At 37.5% G+C, this 22,675-nt stretch overlaps 1 long non-coding RNA gene across 1 annotated transcript; it reads left to right on the top strand.

The window, feature by feature from the left end:
* The first annotated feature begins 19,411 nt into the window (after positions 1 to 19,411).
* LOC138884211 (uncharacterized) lies at positions 19,412 to 21,851 on the top strand. The gene is made up of 2 exons (XR_011404395.1): positions 19,412 to 19,868; positions 21,098 to 21,851. It is a non-coding gene; the product is annotated as an uncharacterized lncRNA (long non-coding RNA).
* The last annotated feature ends 824 nt before the right edge of the window (positions 21,852 to 22,675 follow it).

The raw sequence follows: 22,675 nt of genomic DNA, 5'->3' as shown, positions 1-22,675 counted from the left end.
ATGGCATTTAGTTATACATACTAGTACTATTCCATGGTACTAACGTCCCTTTTGCCGGGGGCGCTACATTTTTTTAAATGAATGTAGGTGGCTCCATTGCGGATAGTGCCAATTGCGCGTAGCGGAGTACCTCCTTCTCAAAGTCTTGGTGAGCCCCTTTCTCCTTCAAGGGGTTATATTGTACATCTTTTGTTGTGGACTTCCACTTTTGAGGTATTGCCGGAGCCTTGTTGCCGGCATTTCCATATTACTCTTCAGTTGTATTTAGAGGCTCCGTAGACAAGTTGTGGGTAGTGTCGGGTATTGGAATTAAAGTAAAAATATTGATGTTTGGCAATGTTGTATAAAACTTGTAATATCTTCAAAATGGTGAACGAAGTTGTTAATGGAAATGAATTGGAATTGTTAATGACATGTCTATAGAATTTGATTAATGGTGTACATTTGAGTGCCTTCTAGTGTACTTCAGACGGGGGTTGCATAAATTGAGAAAATTTATTCATAGAGAAACATATGTCTGGACGAGTGAATGACAAGTACTGGAGTTTTCCAAGAATTCTCCTGTAGTGAGTTGCACTAACGAGCACAAAACACAATACGAAATTGATGCTCTCTAGCCAAAGATAGTATAGTCTAATTATCGTCTCCATATGTATTGGATTTAAACAATGTTCAAGTAATTTCTACCTTAATGATATTCAGGATGATTAACATTTTGGATGAGATAATTAATAACTAAAATTAACTATTAAAACTAAAACAAGTAACAGTTGATCACAGAAAGACAAATGTTGATCAACACCAAAATAATCAATAGGAGAAATAAGGGTCGTGACAAGATAGGTGCAAGATAGCTTTTTGGGATCCAACTCTAGTTCAATTTACTCTAATGTTCTAATGATTCTCACTAGTTCACTCGATGATTAGTTCAAACATGTAGCCAAGAGTCCTCTCTGGATTATATCTTAACTTTGCAAAGTGAACTAATATAAGCACTGTGAAAATACGCAAGCATGCGCTAATGGATTAGTCTTCAGGAAAACGTCTTTCGAATATTCTCCTAACTTGATTTAATCAACAATTTAACAAGCTCTTTTGATTACTTAAAAGAATTCTTAAATTAAATCAAATACAATAATGCAAAGATAATCGCCAAAATATTTCTCTTTCGATTACATACACTGGTGAATAAAGTTACAAATAATTCAAAGCTCCATAAGAGAATTCAAGGAAAGAACTAGAGCTAAAATCTACAAATATAAATTAAAACACCATATCCGTCAAACCCTAAGGAAAACTATTCCATAGTCATGGAGAAATTCATCATAAATAAAGTTGAATAATAAGAAAATATGAATTCAATCCAAACTCGGGTGTTGAGTTGAGGAAAGAATGATTAATCCTTGTGATTTGAGTCTCTAATTCTCTTCCAATCTTTCGTAGGTAAAAAGTCCCTCCAAACATATCTTTTTTGTTGTATTTATACCATGTAAGAGTGAGCCTAAATGAAACTACCCTTTTTAAGCTGAAACAAAAAAAGATACTCTTAGAATTTTGTACATGTGTGTCGCACCCCGCGATGTGCCATCCGGTGTGGTAGTGGGGAAGTTCAGAGAGCGAGTTTCATACGGACAGTAGAATTTAACACAGTTGCGCCGCATGTGTAAATTTTCCAGAGTATTTTATTTTCTTCAGTTTTTGATATCCATACTCGATCCTTGACCCCCAAACACGATTTTGGTTTAATTACTTGGGCTTTTATCTTTTTAGCTCCCTCTTATCTTTGTAACTAGAAAATCACTTCCTGCAAGGCATAAAATACATAATAAGTACAATTCACTATTAATTAAGCTCAAACACACATAAAATACAGTAATTAGAGTATAAATTATGGCTAAAATACAGGTTTCTAGCCTACCATTATGCACCAGTTGGTTCCGCTCCATCATTTAGTTGAAGAATTTTAGTGGCACTCATTGAGGTTTCTGCTGAATTGCAATATTTCATGTTTTCTTCAGAGGGGACTTTATTTATGTAATTTGAATATGATAAAGTAATTTCATCTGCAACACGAAGCACCTTAACTCCGAGAAAAAAGTTTAAGGTTCTGGAGATCCTTAGTGGAAAAACGTCCAGCAAGACAAAAGATAGCTTGACTTACATCTGAGTTGTCATTCCTGGTAATGATGATATCATCGACACAAAACCATCAAATACAAAATATTTTTAGACACTTTGCGAATGAAAAGTGAAGCATCAGATTCTGACTTGACAAATCCCAAGTAGAGAAAGAACGTCTTAGTTCATTGTACCAAGCCCAAGGCTATTGCTTGAGTCCATATATGGCTTTCTTTAGACGACATATATAATAGGGGAATTGCTTGTTTTGAAAACCCGGAGGTTGGATCATGTAGACTTCTTCTTCTAGGTGACCCTGCAGGTAGGGCTGCTTATCGGGCGGATTGGATGGTTATTTACTCTTAATAGTTTTGCTTATCGGTTAGCAATTTTTAAATGTATTAATCCACTAGCCACCCGATAAGATATCAGGCGGATTGGTATCGGTTAGCTTTTATCGGGCGGTTATCGGGCGGTTTATTGGTCTAATTCAATTTATATTGTGTGCATTAATTGTTTGCTAACAGCCTAGCATACAAATTCAGAAATCGAAATTTTATGTCCGATCACCTCATTCTTGAACTTCCAGTGACATAGCTAAGGCATGAATACATGCCAAAGAACATGTTCATGCAGTTGGATTGAGCCATTGCCCCTGTTGAAATCATGATCACTACTACAACTAAAGCCATGCAAATTTTGATCCCTCTCGATCCCGTCATTTTGTCTTGTGATAGATATGTTTATAACCAATTTTTCCGCACAACAACTAAGGGAAAACAAAGAAAAAAATAGACTAGTTGCTTTGCTTCTTTGGTGGAGTGGGGGGCTGTAGATTTATACATTTTGCTGGGGTGATTATTTTTCTTCTGATTACAGAAGGGAATACATTGGTTAACTAATAAAGATTCATGAGCTAAGATTTCCAATAACGTGCCATTAATCCGTATAGCATAAGCATTGGCTAATGACCTAACTCCTAGTAATAGAGTAGATAACTTTGTTGACTTTGATAGATTATACAGAAATAAATTTTTTATATATATATATATATATATATATTTAACGGGTTATCGGATTATCCGTTAAGAAAATTGAATAATTCGCCCCCAAACCGATAAGCCGTTAATAAAAAAAATTTAATCGGTTCCTCGTTCGTTAAACCATTAACCTGATACCAATAAGCCATTAAGCTTCGATTTTGATTCGTTTTTCGATTTCGGTTCGGTTTTGAACAACCCTACCTGCAGGAATGCATTGCTGACATCAAGCTATCGGAAGTCCCAATTCTACTGGACAACAATCAAAAGCAACAAGCGCACATAATTAATTTTACCACCAAACTAATGTGGCGTGATAGTCAACTCCACGGCAATGCGTAAACCCCTTTGCAGTAAGTCGAGCCTTATAGCGGTCCACTGTCCCATCAGCTTTTTTTTTATCCTGTATAACCACTTGCAAGAGATAAGATTTTTTGTAGGGTCATGTAGTACCAATTCTCAATTATTTAATAATGCATCAAATTTACTTTTTATTGCTTCTGCCACACTGGGTGTTTGTTAGCTTGTTTAAAACTGGTAAGGGTGATGGTGGGGGATAAGTGAGCCATGAAGTCAAGGATGATTTTTTGTTTGTAAATGTTGTGTTGTGAGCAAGTCACAATACAATTTGGAGGAGGAAGAGAAAGTTATTAAGGTTCTGTGACTGTAGCAGATTCAGGGGAAGGTCGTGGGGTGGGGGTAGCAAGATTGAGGCAGTGGTACGAGCAGTATAGTTTTGGCTAGCAGATGTCATTTTGTGATTCTACTGCTGTCTAGAATTGTAAAGCTGGTGATTAAGGCTGTGACGAGCGCAAAACACAACATAAAATTAGTGCTCGCCAATCAAAGATAGTATAGTTTAATTATCGTTTTCACAGAAAATGAATTTAAACAATGCTTAAGTAATTTCTAGCTTAACGATATTTAGGAAAATCAAAACTGGATTTGTAATAATTATGAACTACGTTTAACTACTAAAATAAACCAATTGACAATTGACAGCAAGGAATTAAAGATTTGCAGAGTGGTTTCTTATAAATGTGAGGAATAAGGGTTTGACAGGATAGGTGCAAGATAGCTATTTGGGATCTAACTCCAGATTAATTCACTATAATATTCTAATGATTCTCACGAATTCACTCGATGATTAGTTTAAATATGTAGCCAAGACTCCTCTCTCGATTAAATCTTAACTTTACGAGGTGAAACAGTATAAGCACTGTGAAGTATGCAAGAATACGTTAATGAATTGGTCCTTAGGAAAACATCTCTCGAATATTTTCCTAACTTGATTCAATCAACAATTCAACAAGCTCTTTCGATTACTTAAGAAAATTAATGAATTAAATCAAATAAAATAATGCAAAGATAACCACCAAGATATTCCTCTTTCGATTAAATAAACTGATGAATAAAAATTGCAACAATTCAAAACTCCATAAACGAATTCAAGCACGAACTAGAGTTAAAAATCAACAAATATTTATCAAACCACCATATCCGTCAAACCCTAAGGTAAACTACTCCATAATCATCGAGGATGTCATCACAAATATAATTAAAGAATAAGAAAACATCAATCTCACGTTACAATCCAAACTTTCTTATGAGATTGATGAAAGAATGATGGAATCTCGTGTCTTGTGACCGTCTATGCTCTCCCAAAGCTTTCAAGGTTAAAAGTCCCTTTTAAAATGTCTTTTTGTATATTTATACCCTATAGGAATGGGCCTAGGCGAAATTACCTTTTTCCAGCTGAAACAGGACAAATACTCTGAGAAAATTGCATAGGTGTGCCGCCCCATGCGGGGCGCTTGTGGGAAAGTCCAGAGAGCAAGTTTTGATAGATAGCAGCCAAAATGTACTGTTGCGCCGCCCCGCCCCATGCGGCGCAGTAGTGAGGGATTTCCAGAGTAAATCATTTTTTTCGTGTTTTGAGATCCAGACTTGGCTCCCGATCCCGGAACGTGATCCTGGGTTAATCACTTGGGTTTTTACTTAGACTTTAAAGCTTCAACTTGTTCAATTTAGCTCCCGAATATTATTTTAACTCGAAATCACTTCCTGTAAGGCATAAAATATATAATAAATGCAATACACTAACATTTAAGCTCAAACACAAGTAAAATACAGTAATTGAAGTTCAAACTATTACTAAAATACGTGATCTAGCCTACCATCAGGTTGTGAAACTCAAGTGGATATTTGTTGAGAATATATAGGCGTTAAGGAAGGAAGTGGTGATAATATAGGTAGTGATTGTGTTGGAGAGGAGACGTTTGAATTTCTAGAGACAACTATTAAGGATGGCAATGGGAGATAAGATTGGGTATCATTTTAATCAGGAAGAACAACATAGTATGTAGGTGAGCATGCAGATGAGACGGTATCTCTGAGAGCTCTGGTATTATCTGTATTTTGGATAAGTATATGGTTGAGTAATTCATTGATTATAGGGGGAGAAAAAATAGGAAATTTTATTGGGTTAGCTTCAGTTGGATTTTCATACGCAAAGGATTTAAAAGTTGAAGAAATACTTAAAAATATATTTTGATAAGGCTAATTATTTTCCAAAAATTTTACATCTCAATATAAATATATTTTGGAAGATTTCAAATCAAAATGTTGATGACAATGATGATTTTTTTAAATAACACAAGGTAGTGGCTGTGGCTTTAATTTACTTTTTGAATATGGTTTGAGCTAGAGATAACAGAGACATCCGGAAAATTTTAAGGAATTATAATTTGGATTTTGATAAAATAATATTTGGAAAGAAAATTTATTTTGTAAAAATGAGGTTGACAAGCGTTTATATGATAAATTGCATGTTGACCAACAAAGGACCAAAGAGTCGATAAAAGCAAAGTTTCATGAAGTAAAGTTCTTGTCGTTTCAATAAAATACATGTGACGTCTTTCGGCAAGGTCGACCCTTTGGAGCTGTATGCGGGAGATAAAAGATGTTCAATACCCTAGGTATGGATCAAGACTTTTATATTCGCCACCACCATCTATATAGATAGAGCGAACTTTCGTATTAAAATGATATTCAATTAATGCTTGAAACTTACTTTTATTTTTCAATGTAAAAAGCCAAGTATATTTGGTGTATATTATAATTTTTATCAATCCATAGAACCGGTGAAGGAACCCATAAATTATTAAATATTATTTAAAACAGTTTGGTACTTGATAACATAAGATGCTGAAAAAGATGGGGATGAGCCTTATTTGATGAGCCTGATATTGGGTGGGGGTGAGATTCTAACCCAGGATCTCTACTTGCTCTGATACCATAAAAGAACAAGAGTAAAGCACAAAAGCTTAATTATATTTATTGAATCAATGCAGCGTTTAAATACTGTAACGATCCGGCCGGTCATTTTGAGCTCTAGCGCGTCGTTCAGCAGTTTGAGGCCATGAGCAGCTTCACTTCAGATATTATGACTTGTGCGCACGGTCAGAATTGAATTCCGGGAAGTTCGGAGTTAATTTGGAAAGAAAATTCTCATTTCGGAAGTTTTAAGTTGAAAGAATTGACGAAGATTGGATTTTTGAGTAAACAACCTCAGAATCGGGATCTGAAAGTTCCAACGGGTTCGTATGATGATTTCGGACTTGGGCGTATGCCCAGATGGGGTTTTGGATGACACGGGAGCGTTTTGGCGCCTACTGTGGAAGTTAGCATTCTGGAAAAAAATTCATAAGTTTGGATTGAAGCGCATTTCAGTATTATCGATGTCCGTTTGGGATTCCGAGTCTGGGAATAGCTCAGTATGGTGATTCTGGTGTTGGAAGCGCGATCGGAAGCGAATTCGGAAGTCCGTAGGTCATTTTGAAGTCATTTGGCTAAAGATAGAAATTTGAAGGTTTTTGAGAAGTTTGACTAGAAGCGGACTTTTTGATATCGGGGTCGAATTCCGATTCCAAAAGTTGGAGTAGGTCCATAATGTTAAATATGACTTGTGTGCAAAATTTGAGGTCAATTGGATGTAATTTGATAGGTTTAAACATCGAAAGTTGAAGTTTGAAATTCTAATGTTCATAAAGCTTGGATTGGAGGTCGATTCATGATTTTGGCATTGTTTGATATGATTTGAGGCCTCAAGCAAGTCTGTAATGTGTTTTGGGACTGGTTGGTATGATTGGTTGGGGTCATGAGGTCCTCGGGTGGATTTCAGGTGGTTAACAGATCAAATTTGGAGTTTGAAGAAGAGATGAAGTTGCTGGTGTAACCGCACCTGTGAGTCTAGGGCCGCAGGTACGGAGCCGCAGAAGCGGCCCTATGGTCGCAGATGGGGTATTGGCAGAAGAGAGCTGGGACCGCAGATGCGGTCGTTTGGCCGCAGATGCAGGACCTCATCTGGGGTAGAAAGGGCGCAAAAGCGGAAATGGGGAGCCTGGAGGAAACCGCAGAAGCGGTAAGGTCTCTCGCACCTGCAAAACCGCATAAGCGGTCAAGGGACCGCAGTTGCGGAAAGTGCTGGAAGCAGTGGGTATTTTAAAAAAATTGATTCTTAAAGGGGTTCAAGAGAGGATTTTCATCATCAAAGATAAGGTAAGCTATCCCCACCTATCTTGAGTTAAATATATCGATTATGTATGGATTATAGCATGTAAATGGGTAGAAATTCGGGGGTTTGAGAATAACCTAGAAAATTGATATTATTGGAATTTGACCACGATTTTGGGTATGGAATTAAGAGAAAATCATATATTTGAGTTCGTGAGTTTATGGGTAAACTTTATCTTCGAAAAAGTTTGGAATCCGGACACGTGGGGCCGAGGGCGTATTCGTCAACTTTTCGATCGGGGTTAGAAATTGTTATAAATTGGATTATAATGAGTAATTGAACATATATTAATGGATTTGCATAATTATTGGCTAGTTTTGGAGCATTGTGCATCGATTCGAGTCTTTGGAAGAGCGTAGAATGCCTGTTATGGATCTTCGGAGCGAGGTGAGTCTCCTTTCTAACCGTGTAAGAGGGAATTGTCCTCATAGGTGAGGTAATTGGTTATGTGCTCTTACTTGTGGGGGCTACGCACGAACGAGGTGATGAGAGTCCGTGCGTAGCTACTATTATGTTATTGTCCGGGTAGTCTAGGACCCAAAAGCATGCTACACTTAGAATATTTGTAATATTATTGACATCTTGAATTGCTTAAATCACATCGAATTAGTAAATGAATTTCTAAACAGATTAAGCTACAATTTTCTTAAATCATTAAAAGAGAATTGGCTTTTATTGGAATAAACATTTACCGATAAACTCTTAATTGGTTGTTTGACTGTGTGTATCTATGTGTGCCCGCGTCGCATGTATGATTCGCGAGCGGGGTATTTGTTTATTTATGTTGATCGTGTCGCATATATGATGCACGAGCGGGGTAATAGATGCATCTATGGTTCGCGTCGTTCGACCCTCGGCAGTGCACATTTTACATTTCTGTTGGATCGGGTCGTACGACCTTGGCATGATTTGTGCATGCTTGTATTGATTGCCTTGAAACTTATTGAAGTTGTTGTTTCCACTTTCTGGCTTAAGAATATATGTTTAAATGATGAAAAAGAATTTGGAAATTTCCTATAAGAGAGAGAATTATTTACTTGCTTCAACCTATCGGATTATAATCATGTCTTAAAAAAATCCACGATTTAATATATTATTGATATAACATTATTGGACTACTAGTAAGTGTCGAAGTCAACCTCTCATCTCTACTTCTTCGAGATTAGACGGGATACTCATTGGGTCACGTTGTTTTCGTACTCATACTACACTTCGGTGCATTTTTGTTGCACAGGCACATACATCTCTAGTGGCCTAGTGAGCACAGCAGCATGGTTGATACAGAGACTTAGGTGAGCTGTATTTCCCGAGATGACCCGCAGCCAGCAAGTCTCTTTCATATTACTATATTTATTTTCTGTCCAATATTGTATTCCGGACGGTTGTTGTATTATATTATTTCTTAGAAATTGCTCATGCACTTGTGACACCGGGTTCTGGGATGTCAACGGGTTTATTCAAAAAAATTTAAAGTTGTTAAACGTGTCATTATTTATTAAGAGGAATTTACTATGTATTGTTCAAACTTATAAAATAAGTGATTTCGAAAGTATTTAAAACGAGAATTTAATTAAGTATTTTGGTTGGCTTGCCTGACAGCGGTGTCTGGCGCCATCATGACCCTTAGTGGATTTTGGATCGTGACAACATCGTATCAGAGCACTAGGTTCCCTAGGGTCTCACGAGTCATGAGCAAGCCTAGTAGAGTCTCGCGGATCGGTACGGAGATGTTTGTACTTATCTTCGGGAGGCTACAAGGCTGTTAGGAGTACTTCCCTTCTTGATTTCTCAACGTGCGATTTGATTCCTTGAGGCTTATGCCCTTGTTTCCTTCCTACTCAATCTTACGCGATGCGAACCGCTGGTTATAAATCAAGAATAGAAAGAGTGTAATGGTACCACGAATGTGGTACGGGGTGTTTCTCCTTGCGGGGTTGTTGAGCTATTATCGTTGCCTTGTGAAAGGATATTCTATTGTTTCAGCTCAGTAGCGGTACTTCTGAGAGCTCTGAGGCTAGGCACAAGTTGCCATGATGCTTATGAACGATTGTCGCGCAGTATTGATGTGATGGAAGGATACTTGCCTACGTGTCGGGTCAATGAACGACTTGAAGGGAGGTTTACTCATTGCATGATTTAGAGATTCGATATTTTATTCCCAACGGGAGAAAGGCAATCAGGCTAAGGATGTTCAGATTTAGGTTGATGGAGTAACAAGGCTTGGTATTTGCGAGCGTGGTGGGATTTTCTTCTATGATGAGGTGTCGTTGTCCTTATTGAATGTACTAGGTTCGCCGGTGTTATGATCTTCTACAATTCGCCTTCGGAGCAAGATATTGCAAGACAGTATTGAAGAAGCGACGGTCAGGGATTGCGAGGTGCGATGGTTCAGTATTTAGTCGATGTTTCTAATGTCGATGGCTAGAGAAAGATGATATCCAGAAAGGTTTAAAGTTAGTAGCGATTTGTGGGTTCAAGTGCTACGAAGGTAAGGCAATAAGTGAGCAGCAAACGATGATGAAAAACATGTGGGAAGTGTCAAGCGGTGGTTAAACCTTCTAGAAGGTCAAGTATAAGAAGCAAAGGTCGGATAGTCGATTAAAGGGGTGAGTTTTGCCAAAGTGGAAGAGTGGCGGAGTTGCATATGTGTCTGGTGGTAAGATGACTACACCCCTTAAGGAGGGTTTGGAGCGATTTGGGGATTTTAGTGATTGGCGATTAGGATCTACGGATTAATTTGAAGCATGGGCTATTATGCGGCAGGAGATTTGATATAACGGAAAGGATCTGCTTGAAATGAAGAGGGATACAATGTAACTTTGAATTGGAAGGATGTTGCTGCACATTAAATTGATGTCCACGAGGGATGAATGGACTCGTGCAGCTAGGGAGTGAGCTCGGGCTTAGGATAGGTTATTGATGTCATAGTGATTGTACCCGTGCAACAGCGTTGGGAGATGTCGGCACATAAATTCCACGGGTGGGTTATCTCCAGTGAGCAGATCGGCAGTCGCATGGTTGGCAAAGCTTATGCGAAGAATTTTATTGGTTATACAGCAAAGAGATCGGTCTTGCGAATGTGGTTAATGATTTAGAGTATAAAAAGGGGTTTTACGGAAAGATTCCGAGAATATTTACGGTTGATTGCGCATGGTTATGTCAAGAAAAGATAAGAAATCCTAGTGAATTCCAGAGTTGTGTAATAGTGGCTTCAAGCTAAGTGGTAGAGTCCCACCACCGATGATTGGGTTGTATGGTTATCTTCTTGTGAGGTTTCGGGTTATCGGCGTATTGGTAAGTTATTTCAGCTACGGGAAAATAGCATAAGTGATAATTTGAGTAAAGGAATTGTCAAAGGTGTGCTATGATTGGCCTTATTGGCTTATACTCAGACTTGGGGAAGGATTCAGGATTTATACCTTGTATAAGTGCGGGTTTTGAGGGAAGTGATTCTGCTGGGTGCTTCGTCGGGAGGGTATGCATGTGCTAGAAGAATCATGGAGTTGATTATATTCGGGGCCCAGTCACAGCGGGTGGCTCTCAACAATGGTCCTAGTGAATTCGAAGGGGTAAAGTATGGTGCCTAATGATTTCGAGCCTATAGGTACAATTAAGAATCAAGCTTTCGCAGTAGCTTATGAGAAGAGGCCCAGGATGTTCTATGATGTTTTGACTTGCAGTGTAGCATTTGGGAGGTATGAAATGGTTCGTGGGGTTTGAGACAACATGGTCTCGTGATTCAAGGTCACTGAGATGGGTGCGGATGGAGTGTGTTATGTGTTGAATGGAGTCATCATTATTTCTAAGACAATCGAGGGTAAATTGGAAGGACATAGATTGGTTAGCCATAGTTAAATTGGCATGTGGGCAGTAGTGATCAGTTCCTTCAGTATGATCAAGCTATGCAAGCGATTTGTGACGCTACGTGCGAGGCTTGTCAGCCACTTTAATTGATATTATTCAGAAACATTATACTGTTACGGTCTGCTATGTGTAAGCGGATCCCGGAAGGGCTATGGTGGCTTAGACCACTACTTTGAGATTTGCATATTCCACGGTTATGAGAATTCACCTGTGTGTTGCTATGGTTCCCCTAAAGTGAGTTAAGTGGAAAGTTTTTATATGATGAAGTGTTGATCTATTAGTGGTTCCGAAGTTATGATGAAACGTGTCCTATCGTATAATGGCATGTTGGGTACGATGAGTGGTATGGAATTGGAAGTTAGGATCAAGGTTGCAGTTCGGTGTTAACAAGGATGTCACGAGCTCGGATGAGCAGGAAAGGAGTTTCGATGCTTAAGGTAAGTTGGTATTGTCTTCAACGTCACCTGAGATTGGTGTTTTGTGAAAAAGGCTTTGCATCCTGGTTAAAGATTCTTGATCGCTTTTCAGCGTTAGTGCGGCCGGTGGTTTGGATGTACATACTCGTTATCTATTACGAAAGGTTGTGGGAGCGTGCCCCACGGGAAGGTTGTATAAGTGTGGCATGTAGTCACTTGATTGAATGAAGAGTTAAACTAAGTATGAAGATTGTAGTGATGTCGTTAAATTGAGAATTGATGCCTTGAGGGTACTCGGTCTATGAGGTTGTGGACTATAGAGGAGTACTCCAGTTGTGATGGTTGTTCTTGTGTGTTATGAGGAAAGGGGAGTTAGTATGGACCTTTAAAAGATTATTGGCCTAGTTTGGTACGATCAGGATTGACTTGAGGTCGGTGGATGGATTTAAATGTGAATATGGGCTCTATATCAGGCCAGATGTGTTCATTTCAACCAAGCGCTCCTTATGAAAGAGTAGTCGGGGTGTTATTTTGTTGTCAGCTATTTCATATAATGATGTATTGAGCCGTGTGAGTTGTGAGACGGCTTGTGAATTTCCTATGTGTTGAGGTTCCGCGTAAAGATGATGTTATGTGAACAGGATGGCTTTGAGATTCAGATCGTATACCGCACCTCAGTTGTGCTTGAGTTTTGTAGCTTATTGCGCTATACGTCTCCCTAGGGATGGAATTATGCACTTAGTGTGTTTGTGACCGATATTCGGTATTTTATTAAAAGGAGCAATCTAGCTCGGTGTGTATCTCCTTATGTGAGTTTTATGGGTGGATCGGGTGGCACGCCGCCATGGTTATGTTGTTTGGATCGGGTTGCGCGCTGCAACAGTGTGATGCTGAGTACAGTTCCCCATATCTATTTTTATGTGTTTGGTTTCCTATTTTTATGAGGAAAACTCATATTAGCTATGTGCCCGCGTCGCATGTATGATTCGCGAGCGGGGTGTTTGTTTAATTATGTTGACCGCGTCGCATGTATGATTCGTGAGCGATGTGTCTGTTTAGCATGTTAACCGCGTCAAATGTATGATTCGCGAGCGGTGTAATTGGATTTCCTTTTCAAAGTTTGATTTCCTTGGTATCGCGTTCGAATTGGTAGCCTATTGGCATATTGTGGCATCATATGAAACTTTTGGTCATGTCTGGGTGGCTTATTGCCTGAGCAGTTCGTACTAGGTGAGACGAGAGCATTAGATTTAGGATCAGTGCAATCTGATTATATGAAGTATATTAAGGAACTAAGATCATTATTTGTTTCAGGATAAGATGATGGTTCTTTTCGGAAATATAGACCCAATGATTTGTTGAATTCAGCAGTCGGTTATGAATTTCTACACACCTCTTATGTCGTGGCAGTATTGCAATAGTTGGAACAAGACTTATATATATATCATGAGGTGCATTGCGAGCATTAGATTCGGGAAATGTTGGTTATTACGCTCAGAGAATGTTATTGTGGTTCTGTGAATAAAGCGGTGCAAGGTGTGAAATTAGCAAGGGTATGCAGTCATATTCTGGTACATCGCGTGGTGATTGATACGGTGTTTGTATGTTAGAAACAGGTCTGACCGAGAATTCCGGATGTTGGAATTGGGCTCTAAGGCTTATCTGCATAAGTGAAAAAGAGAATATCTTTAGATTTGCTTGAGCCGATGTGCTCAACTAAGTTGTGGTAGCACGGGTAGGTACACAAGGTGTGTAACTATGATTTCAGACAACTCCAGCGCAGTTCTTAGCATGTTCGAAGATGGACATATGTTTAAGTGGGAGAGAATGTAATGGCCCGCCCGGTCGTTTTGAGCTCTAGCACGTCGTTCAGCAGTTTGAGGCCATGATCAGCTTCACTTCAGGTATTATGACGTGCGCACGGTCATAATTGAATTCCGGGAAGTTCGGAGTTGATTTGGAAAGAAAATTCTCATTTCGGAAGCTTTAAGTTGAAAGAATTAACTAAGATTGGATTTTTGAGTAAACAACCTCGGAATCGGGATCTGAAGGTTCCAATAGGTTCATATGATAATTTCGGACTTGGGCATATGCCCGGATCGCGTTTTGGATGACTCGGGAGCATTTTGGCGCCTATTGTGGAAGTTAACATTTTGGAAGAAATTTTATAAGTTTGGATTGAAGCGCATTTCAGTGTTATCGATGTTCGGTTGGGATTACGAGTCTGGGAATAGCTCCGTATGGTGATTCTAGTATTGGGAGCGCGATCGGAAGCGAATTCGGAGGTCCGTAGGTCATTTTGAAGTCATTTGGCTAAAGATAGAAATTTGAAGGTTTTTGAGAAGTTTGACCGGAAGTGGACTTTTTGATATCGGGGGTCGGATTCCGATTTCGAAAGTTAGAGTAGGTCTGTAATGTCAAATATGACTTGTGTGCAAAATTTGAGGTCAATCGGACGTAATTTGATAGGTTTAAACATCGAAAGTTGAAGTTTAAAATTCTAAAGTTCATAAAGCTTGGATTGGAGGTCGATTCATGATTTTGGCATTGTTTGATATGATTTGAGACCTCGAGCTAGTCCGTAATGTGTTTTGGGACTGGTTGGTATGATTAGTTGAGGTCCCGAGGGCCTCGGGTGGATTCCGGGTGGTTAACGGATCGAATTTGGAGTTTGAAGAAGAGCTAAAGTTGCTGGTGTAACCGCACCTGCGAGTCTAGGGCCGCAGGTGCGGAGCCGCAGAAGCGGCCCTATGATCGCAGATGGGGTATTGGCGGAAGAGAGTTGGGACCGCAGATGCGGTCGTTTGGCCGCAGATGCGGTAGAGAGGGCGCAGAAGCGGAAAGGGGGAGCATGGAGGAAACCGCAGAAGCGGTAGGGTCTCTCGCACCTGCGAAACCGCATAAGCGGTCAAGGGACCGCAGGTGCGGAAAGTGCTGGAGGTAGTGGGTGTTTTAAAAAAAACAGGATTTGGCTCATTTTTTTCATTTTCTTTTCTTGGATTGGGCGATTCTTAGAGGGGTTCAAGAGAGGATTTTCATCATCAACGATAAGGTATGCTATCCCCACCTATCTTGATTTAAATATATCGATTATGTATGGATTCTAGCATGTAAATGGGTAGAAATTCGGGGGGTTTGAGGAAAACCTAAAAATTGATAATATTGGAATTTGGCCACGATTTTGGGTATAGAATTAAGAGAAAATCATATATTTGAGTTCGTGAGTTCATGGGTAAACTTTGAAAAAGTTTGGAATCCGGGCATGTGGGCCCGATGGTGTATTCGTCAACTATCGAGGTTAGAAACTTTTATAAATTGGACTGTAATGAGTAATTGAACATATATTAATGGATTTGCATAATTATTGGCTAGTTTTGGAGCATTGTGCATCGATTCGAGTTTCGGAAGAGCGTAGAATGTCGGTTATGGATCTTCGGAGCGAGGTGAGCCTCCTTTCTAACCTTGTAAGAGGGAATTGTCTCCATAGGTGAGGTAATTGATTATGTGCTCCTATTTGTGGGGGCTCCGCACGCACGAGGTGACAAGAGTCCGTGCGTAGCTACTATTATGTTATTGTTCGGGTAGTCTAGGATCCAAAATCATGCTATACTTGAATTATTTTTAATATTATTGACATCTTGAATTGCTTAAATCACATCGAATTAGTAAATGAATTTCTAAACAGATTAAGCTTCAATTTTCTTAAATCATTAAAAGAGAATTGGCTTTTATTGGAATAAACATTTCCCGATAAACTCTTAATTGGCTATTTGACTGTGTGTATCTATGTGTGCCCGCGTCGCATGTATGATTCGCGAGCGGGGTATTTATTTATTTATGTTGACCGCGTCGCATGTACGATACGCGAGCGGGGTAATAGATGTATCTATGGTTCGCGTCATTCGACCCTCGGCAATGCGCATTTTACATTTCTGTTGGATCGGATCGTACGACATCGGCATGATTTGCGCATGCTTGTATTGCTTGCCTTGAAACTTATTGAAGTTGTTGTTGCCCCTTTCTGGCTTAAGAATATATGTTTAAATGATGAAAAAGAATTTGGAAATTTCCTATAAAAGAGAGAATTGTTTACTTGCTTCAACCTATCGGATTATAATCATGACTTAAAAAATCCACGATTTAATATATTATTGATATGACATTATTGGACCACTAGTAAGTATCGAAATCGACCTCTCGTCTCTACTTCTTCGAGATTAGACAAGATACTTATTGGGTACACGTTATTTTCGTACTCATACTACACTTCTGTGCATTTTTGTTGCACATGCACATGCATCTCTAGTGGTCTAGTGAGCGCAGCAGCATGGTTGATACGGAGACTTAGGTGAGTTGCATTTCCCGAGACGACCCGCAGCCAACAAGTCTCTTTCAGAATACTGTATTTATTTTCTCCAATATTGTATTCCGGACAGTTTTTGTATTACATTATTTCTTAGAAATTGCTCATGCACTTGTGACACCGGGTTCTGGAATATCTATGGGTTTATTCAAAAAATTTAAAAGTTGTCAAATGTTTCATTTTTTATTTAGAGGAATTTACTATATATTGTTCAAACTTATAAAAGAAGTGATTTCAGAAGTATTTAAAACGAGAATTTAATTAAGTATTTTGGTTGGCTTGCCTGATAGCAGTGTCCGGTGCCATCACGACCCTTAGTGGATTTTGGGTCGTGACAAATACAATAATGAAATAAACACTTCCCTAACCTAACTCTTCTGGAAGAGGAGAAGTAAACTACTTGCTAAACAAACTCCTTGAATAAAGGAATTTATTTTAGAGAAATAAAGGAATAATAAAATCCAAATTACTGGCTGAAAAACTGATCAAAGCAGTAATCTAAACATAGTAAACTGGTAGTTAACTTGTGCTCTAATAACTAGAAAATGACTTTCTTGAAAAAAAAATAGTTTTTCAAAAAAGTACTTACCGTATGGTTCGGGTTGAAAACAGATAATAAAAAACGGATCTGACCCGACCCATATTTAATACGAATAAAAAACGGGTTAACCGGCGGATAATATGGATAACCATATTATCCATGACTTCTTACATATGATCACTTTTGGGAGAATTCTTAGTCTCCCTAACTTGAGGAACCCCTAATTTGAGGCTTTACAAATGTAAAAGTTAGACCCATTAGTTATCCATTGGTTATCCATTTTCTAAATGGATAATATGGTTCTTATCCATATTTGACCCGTTTTTAAATAGTTTATTAACCAACCCATTTTTTAATGAATAATATGGGTGGTTAACTATTTTCTTTGAACCATTTTGTCACCCATAATTATACGAAATACATCATCCTAAAGTTTTCTGCCTTTTCCAGTGTTTGCCACCAGTATACAAAACTTGGTGGAGCAAAAGAGAAGGCAAGAGAAAGATAAAGAGGAAGCATATGAGCTACTGAAAGTTCTGGAATCTGGACAATGAACTCAAGGGACAAGAAGTTCTTTGGCGAAGAAAAAATCGGATTTGTTGACATAGTAGTAAATTTCATTGGATTTTAAGACTTTAGCTTTGTTTGAAACTAGAATTCATATAATCATCTCAATTCCTATAAATTGTTGTTCGTTATCTTCATTAAAACATTGATGAAGATTTTACAAGGCAGCCATATACTGTGCACAAATTGAAAACTTTGTTGTACTATTGAGAATAGAAACTCTCTCCCTTAGAACTTAGAAGATTTATTTTTTGTTTGGGTATATCGAACTTTCTTCGCCTTTTTATATGGCTCTGAGGCATGCCTTTCAAGTGGTTCTTCACCGGCTAAGATTTAATACCAAAAGTGATCCTAGGTGGAGTTAATTGTCTGTTAATTTCTTTGGGGAGAATTAGAATCACTCACATTATATATATAATTGATAAGTTGGATATACAAGAACTAAAATCAGAATATAGAATAACAGGACTAAATGGGAGTTTTTGGCCAATACTGTCCTTTATCTTTGAGGTAGGTCTATTTTGGTCCCTCAAATATAACCTGAGCATATTTAATCCCTTAAGTATGCTAAAGTGAGCATCTTTAGTCCCTTATCTTTAAGGGTAGGCCTATTTTGGTCCCTCAAATTATAACCCTGAGCATATTTAGTCCCTTAAGTATGTTAAAATGGAGCACTTTTAGTCTCATTGACAGAATGAGTTCAAAAACTAACGATGTTAATCAACTCTGATTCATGAAGCAAATCTTCAACTTTGAAGCAAAAGATTTCCTCTCCTTTTATTGGATAACGCAAATTATCATTTTAATTCTTCATTTTTAGATAGTGTCTTCTAAAATTTTGACCTGGAAAATGTATAAAATTTATATATTATTTTGTATATATATACATTTTGTATGTTAATACACAAAAATTATACAAATTTTATATACTTTTTCGGCTACCAGATGTAAATAATTTCTAGCTCAAGCTAAAAGTGAGAATACAATCTGGTTATTCGTTTGCTTCAATAATATGCCTAGAAGTGATATGGGCAGCTCTAATTTTTTCAAATTTTAACTTATCTTTTTGGAAAATCAACCGAAATTTTTAGAAGTAAAAGTTTCAGAGTTAAAATCTTAAATTTGTCAGCTCTGTACTATTATTGGGTGTTGGTTTATAAAATATTTTCGATAAGTAAATTAAAAGGACGATGAGTGCCGAAACCAACCTCGTAATTGATATTGGATGATTATGTCAGTGAGACTAAAGGTGCTCCACTTTAGCATACTTAAGGGACTAAATATGCTCAGGGTTATATTTAAGGGATCAAAATAGACCTACCATCAAAGATAAGGGACTAAAGGTGTTCCACTTTAGCATACTTAAGAGACTAAATATGCTCAAAGTTATATTTGAAAGACCAAAATAGACCTACCATCAAAGATAATGGACAATATTAGTCAAAAACTCGACTAAATGGATTATTTGCCGAACTAAAATGTGACTATGGGTTTGGAAAACTTTTTTCAAATCCAAAAGTATCTAAAGAGGAATAAAAGCATATCCGAATATGTTTTAGTTCAATGTCTTGATGGACTTATTTGTTGTAAATTATTCATTTTAAATATTATAGTTTAGTTTTTTAGTCCAATCGAAATTATATTTGAAGACCTTTCTATAAGAAGCCAAATCCAAACGTAAGAAGACGACAACCGCAAACGATTCATAGGGCCTAAGGAGCTGAATACGTCAGCATTGAAAATAACATCGTTGTCCCAGCTGCTAAAAATCCAGGCTCCAAGCAATCTTTACATTAATAAACAAGTCTGTGTGTCTAGAAACTTTCAAAAGTAGCCAGCAATAATTAATGAATAGAAGCTTCCACGACTTGGTAATAAGTTGTCACCGCAATTCAGCAAATGCAACCATTGTATCAATCAACTTCAAGTGTCAAACAAGAAATAAATTTGATTGGTGCCTAGGAAATTTCTTTATGATTTTTCAAGCTATAAAAGAACACCAAGATCAATTCATACCACCATAACAAAATCTTTTAACATAATAACAGTTGTGAGAGTTGGAAATTGTAAGAGTATGTCAGGAGTGAAGTTGCTTGGACATAGTGGGAGCCCTTTTAGTCGCAGAGTTGAATGGGCTCTGAATATTAAGGGCATAGAATATGAGTTGATAGAAGAAGATTTACAGAACAAGAGCCCTCTGCTTCTTCAATCGAACCCTGTTCATAAGAAGATCCCTGTGCTGTTGCACAATGGCAAGCCCATTGCTGAGTCACTTGTAATTGTTTAATATATTGATGACACATTTGATGGCCCTTCCACTTTACCTAAAGACCCTTGTGACAGAGCAGTTGCACGTTTCTGGGCTAAGTTCCTCCACGAGAAAGTAAGTCGAATTCCCTTGCTCTATGTTGCTACATACATTTACACCTTGGTAATGTCATAATGTGCTGAGAGAATGGATTGTTTTCTATGTATATGATTTAGAATCATTCTTACCTCCATTAGCTTTTAGGTATTATTAACAGCGGGTTGCCACTAAGACAATTTTTTCAAATTAGACCCATGATTAGGGGTGTACGTGGGTCGGGTTGGTTCAAATTTTTTTAGTTATCAAACCAAACTAATGGCGTCGGGTTTTTAAATCTCTAAATCAAATCAAACCAACCAAGTCGGGTTTTTCAATCCCGGATTTCCTCGGGTTTTCATATTTCCAATAAAGTCTTTATAGCACAAAATATATAACTTGTGCTCGAAATATTTCTTTAGTCCTAGTATGATACAATTAAATAATATATTTTCAAGAAAATAACACAATAGTATGAGATGAGTCATAGCATTGAACTAAGATATTCAATAACAAAGATAATAAAATAGCATAAAACAAATATTGCTAATTAATAATCCATGATAAAAATGAACATAATCTAAAAGTATCATATAAGTCATGCTAAAATAATTACATCTAATAAGTACTATTAATTACATGACTAAGCTTTGAGGAAAAAGATAAACGAAGTACATCCAGTAATTCTGGCTAAAATAGATATCCAGCACTATTATCATTTCTAGTATTGAATTGAATTTATTTTGTTAGTATTAGTATTGATTTGAATTGTATTTAAGTTACTATATTTATGGGCTATAAAACTTATTGGACCATTCAAAATTGTTAAGTCCAAGTTTGAAATAGTACATTAAAAGATAAAATTGTGAGAAAGTTTAAGAAATATTTATAAATTACATTATAATAAATATTTATATATAAAAAATATTTTTTAAAATTACAAATGTAATATTGGATTGGTTTGGCTTTTGACTTTTTTTTTGTTAAAACCAAACCAAACCAAACCAATTACGGCCGGGTTTTTTTTCAATACCAAACCACATCGAATTTTTTTTTCTCGATTGAACTCGTATTATCAATTGGGTGCGATTTATCAATTTTTTTGGTACACCCTTACACATGATAAAGGGAAACGTGTTATACTAAGTGATGATAGGCTATAATTGCGTATTTTAGTCGCTTATTACACTCTAATTTACTGTACTTTAATTGAGTTTGAGCTTTAATCGCTAGTGTTTTACACTAATTATGTGTTTTATGCCTTGTAGGAGTGATTCCGTGCTATGTAGGTATTATGGAATGAATTCAAGTGATTTGGAGCTTTGAAGTCTGAGTAAAAGCCCAAGGAATTAAGCCGAGATCGAGTTGAGGGATCAACAGATGATAGTTAAGAACGAAACAAAGAATCGAGCGGGCATACAATGCATTGTATAGTAAAATGCACATAACTTTTCACTCAGAACTCTGTTTGGGCTCCACAATATATCGTTGGAAAGCTATTTGGAAGGGCTACAACTTTTATGTTTTGTGATGTCGTAAATTCCCAATACAGCGATGCATGGTGCGCCGTGCCTGTGAAAATTTCCTGCAGCCTGTCAGAATCGGCAATCTGAACTTTTCCACTGCCGCACCGCATGGTGCGTCGCACCATGCGGTGCGATAGTGCAAATTTTACAGAGTGGTTGTCTTATTTCGCGTGGGCAAAGGTATTTTCGTCTGGGCCCAACCCTACTTGGTATAAATACATGTAAAAACGCTATTTTGAGGAGGTTGGACAGATTTGAGACACATATTCGACCTAAGGAGGCAGAGACACAATAGGAGCAAGGCGGGAAATTCTTCTACGAGTTTATCCTTCCTCTTCCTATTTTTCATTGTTGGTTATGACTTTTAGTATTGTAGTTTTACATACTATTATGAATAGCTAATTTGTTATCTAGGGTTTTGATGGAACCTTTTATAGGATAAATTCTTGTTATGTTTTTACATAACTGAGTCGTACTATAATCTCTGTTTGTTCAACTACGTTCTTGTTGTAGTTAATTGATAGGATCCTCAATTATTTGTGCCTATTTAGTATGTATTACTCGGGAGAGAGTGCATATTTAGATAGTTGTTGAACAACATCACTCCCGACATATGTGAGGAATCAATAACCAAGGGTTTAAAGGTGAGATTATGGATAACGAAACCTTGGGTGCGATCTAAGTGAGCTATAATTAAAGCCAGCTAGCGTAACTCAGGAGAGTATGTCTAGTAAATTTTCGTAATTACTCGGGAGAGAATTACAACACGCAGAGCGCTCATGATCGATAGAGAATACTTAGGCGAAATTATAGAAGACATAGCGGGAAGGATTCCGACAATTGGGAAAATCATAACTTTAGACCTCCTTAATATTTTCTCCAACAAGTTGTACCTTTAGTTGTTAATCTACTAATTTAATTATTTAGTTAATTAGATATAAGAATCTTAATATTTATAACTTAGGAATTGTTCGAGCTTGTCTTCTTAGCAATATTGAACAGTTGTAGCTAAGCCTTAGTTCTTTGTGAGATTCGACTCCGGACTTGTAAACCGAATTGTATTTGCAATGACCTCTTAGTCCTTTTTATAAGGCATAGTTGGGCATGATCAAATTTTGGCATCGTTGCCGGGGACTTAACGGTGTAGTTGTAGTTGTACATATTGCTAGGTTTCAAGTTTGAACTTTTATTTTAATTTTTTTAGTATTTGATTTTTTTATTTTAGTTTTATTTGTTTATTTGAGAAACATGGCATCACGGAATTATGAGAATTTTGATGTTGGTAATTCTACTTTTAATCATCCTTATGCATATTGTGAA

This window comes from Nicotiana sylvestris, chromosome 12, assembly GCF_000393655.2.
Source record: "Nicotiana sylvestris chromosome 12, ASM39365v2, whole genome shotgun sequence".
NCBI lineage: Eukaryota > Viridiplantae > Streptophyta > Magnoliopsida > Solanales > Solanaceae > Nicotiana > Nicotiana sylvestris.
The sequence above is the reverse complement of the archived record's forward strand: the minus strand, read 5'-3'. Positions and strand labels throughout refer to the sequence as shown.